We start from the raw sequence: 3,635 nt of genomic DNA, 5'->3' as shown, positions 1-3,635 counted from the left end.
AACACAGGAACAGAAGATGAAAGACACAACACGGACCTGCTGTCAGAACCAGTGTCCTGAACTCGGACTCCAATCATCCAGAAATGTAAGAAAACCTCATTGTTGACACTGTTTACCAATCCCAGGGATTTCTGTTACAACAGTATCAGCTCATAGGGATACGCACTGTCATAAAACTAGGAGAACGAAGGAAAGGAGAAGCACCAAGAGGAAGGTATACAAGTAGGAAGATGCCCAGGAAGCCAGGAATAGAAGATGCAAGTGGCCAGTACTTGCCGCAGAGCCAGCGCCCTGAATCCAGACTTCGGCCTCCAGAACTATGAGACAAGCCAGGTATGTCATTCACCAGTCCCCTGGGGATGCTGCGATGTGACAAGCAACAGGTCACCGAGACCCACCTCTAAAACAACTCAGGATGACGATCAGGTAACCCAGGAACAGAACCTGAACTGCGGAACACAAGCTGAAAGAGACAAGGACCTTTCCCCAGACCCAGATCCTTCACTTCAAGACTTCCAGCCTCCAGAACTGTTTGAGAATCTCTACGTCTGTTTTCCACTCAAGCTGTGGCCTTGGGTGGGTTTCTGTTACACAAGCACCAGGTCACATAGGCCCACAGAGTGCAGTCACTATGAGAGGAGGTAAGGAGAGGCACCGAGGGGAAGGTACACACCTCAGGAAGATGGCCTTTGAACCAGGAAAACAAGACGAAAGACAAGAGGACCTGCTCTCAGACTCCCAGCTTCCAGACACGTGAGAGAACACATCTACTGTTTACCTGACCCATAGGTTTGGGGGGATTTCTGTTACGGCAGCACCAGTTCATAGAGACCCACACTGTGACTTAGGAGGCAAAGAAGTAAATTCCAGCCACAAGAAAAGTGGAAAAATCAGAGTCTCTACTTGCCCTTCCCAAAGGGTTGTTGGGATTTCTGCTAAACGGGGTTTAGAACATGGAAACCCACCATGTGGCATCACAAGGAGAGGAGGTAAGGAGACCCACAGAACAGAGGGGAAAGTATTCAGCAAGAAACCACAGTACAGATGCTGCAAGAGACAAGGACCTGTCGTCGGAACCAGCGCCCTGAATTCGGACTCATAGACTCCAGAAACTTGAGAAAAATCTCTGTCTACTGTTAATCCCTGAGTTGGGTGTGATTTCTATGATAGTAGCACCAGCCCACAGGGAGCCTCCACCTCTATGGTTTCTTAGAGACAAGGAAATAAGCACAGATGAGAAGGTAAACTCCACAGGAAGTTGGCATGTATCCAGGATCATTAGATGAAAGAGGTAAGGATTGAACCCACAAACCTGTGCCCTCAATCCAGATTGCTGGCCTCTAGGCCAGTGACAATACTCACGTGTTTTGTTTAATGCCACGCCCACTCCCCAAGTTGGTGGCATTTGTGTTACAGCAGCAACAGGTCATGGATACACACACTGTGACATCACTCAAGAGACGAGGTAAGGAGAGGCAGAGACAGGAAGTAACACGTTACAGGAAGATGGACAGGGAACCCATGAACAGAAGATGCAAGAGGCCAGTACTCCCTGCAGAGGTAAGGAGAGGCACCAAGGGGAAGGATCACAGAACAGGAAAATAACCAAGCAACACAGATACAGAATATGAAGACAAAACACGGACCTGCTGTCAGAACCAATGCCCTGAATTTGGAATCCCAACTTCAAGACGCTTGAGAGAATACAGCTATTGTTTACCTGAAGCACATGTTTCAGGGCATCTCTGCTACCGCAGCATGAGTTCATATAGTGGTCCACACTGTGTCTTAGGAGAACATGTGAATTCACAATTCAGGCCACTAGAGTAGTGGGAAAATCGGAGTCTCTACTTGCCCTTCCCAAAGGATTATTCCGATTTCTGCTAAACGGAGGTTAAATATGGAAACCTAGCATGTGGAATCACAAGGAGAGGAGATAAGGAGACCTACAGAACAGAGTGGTAAGTATTCAGCAAGAAAGCAAACAATGGAAGCTTCAAGCGACAAGAACCTGTCCTCGGAAACGGAGCCCTGAATTTGGATACACAGATTCCTGAAACAAGAGAAAAATCTCGGTCTACTGTTGAATCCCTGAGTTGGATGTGATTTCTATAATAGTAGCACCAGCGCACAGAGAGTTTCCAACTGGAGGATGCCTCAGAGAGAAGAAAAGAAGCTCAGATGAGTATGCAAATCCCACAGGATGTTGGAATTGTCCCAGGATCATTAGATGAACAGGTAAGGATCAAACCCAATAGCCTGTGTCCTAAATCTGTATTACTGGCCTCTAGATCAGAGACAATACTCACATGGTTTGTTTAATGGTCCCCTACCCCGCCGAGTTGGTGGGATTTTTGTTACAGCAGCACCAGGTCATGGATGATCACACTGGACATCACTCAGGAATCGCGGAAAGAGAGGCAGAGACAGCAAGGAACAAGCTACAGGACGATGGAAAAGGAACCCTCAAACAGAAGATGCAAGAGGCCAGTATTTCCTCAAGAGCCAGTGCACCCCACACTGACATACTCAGGAGAGGAGGGAAGGAGAAGATTCAAGGAAAAGGATCACAAAACAGGAAATTAACCAAGCAACACAGGAACAGAAAATGAAAGAGAAAACACGGACCTGCTGTCAGAACCAGTGCCCTGAATTCGGAATCCCAGCGTCGAGACCCCTGAGAGAATACAGCTATTGTTTACCTGACGCATATGTTTCAGGGCATCTCTGTTACCTCAGCAGGAATTCATATAGTGACCCACACTGTATCTTAGGAGGAGAATAAGTGAATTCACAATTCCAGCCACCAGAGTAGTGGGAAAATCAGAGTCTCTACTTGCCCTTTGCAAAGGATTTTTCCGATTTCTGCTAAACGGTGTTTAAACACAGAAAGCTAGCAGGTGGAATCACAAGGAGAGGAGGGAAGGAGACCCACAGAACAGAGTGGTAAGTATTCAGCAAGATACCAAAGAATGGATGCTGCAAGAGACACAAACTTGTCGTCGGAAACAGTGCCCTGAATTTGAATACACAGTTTCGTGAAATATGAGAAAAATCTCTGTCTACGGTTTATCCACGATTTGGATGTGATTTCTGTGATAGTAACACCAGCGTATAGAGAGCCTTCAACTCCAGGACGCCTTAAAGAGAAGAAAAGCTCAGATGAGAATGCAAACCCCACAGGATGTTGGAAATGACCCAGGATCACTAGATGAACAGGTAAGGATCGAACCCAATAACCTGTGCCCTAAATCTGCAATCCTGGCCTCTAGATCAGAGACAATACTCACCTGTTTTGTTTAATGCCCCTCCCACCCCCGCCAACCTCGACCATTTGGTGGGATTTTTGTTCCAGCATCACCAGGTCATGGATGATCACACTGGACATCACTCAGGAATCAAGGTAAGGAGAGGCAGAGGCACCACGCAACAAGCTACAGGAAAAGGACGGGGAACCCACAAACAGAAGATGCAAAAGGCCAGTATTTCCTCCAGAACCAGTGCCCACCACACTGACATACTCAGGAGAGGAGGGAAGGAGACGTTCCAAGGAAAAAGGATCAGGAAACAGGAAATTAACCAAGCAACACAGGAACAGAAAATGAAAGACAAAACACGGACCTGCTGTCAGAACC

The 3,635-nt window shown here is 47.1% G+C and overlaps 1 protein-coding gene across 1 annotated transcript in view; it reads right to left on the bottom strand.

Moving 5' to 3' along the window:
* The window catches only part of HDHD1 (haloacid dehalogenase-like hydrolase domain containing 1), a 91,400-nt gene that overhangs the window by 60,865 nt on the left and 26,900 nt on the right, over positions 1–3,635 (bottom strand). The window lies entirely within an intron of this gene.

This window comes from Chrysochloris asiatica, unplaced genomic scaffold (genome assembly GCF_000296735.1).
Source record: "Chrysochloris asiatica unplaced genomic scaffold, ChrAsi1.0 scaffold00018, whole genome shotgun sequence".
NCBI classification, from domain to species: domain Eukaryota; kingdom Metazoa; phylum Chordata; class Mammalia; order Afrosoricida; family Chrysochloridae; genus Chrysochloris; species Chrysochloris asiatica.
Note: the sequence above shows the minus strand (reverse complement) of the source record. Positions and strands in the feature narration are given on the sequence as shown.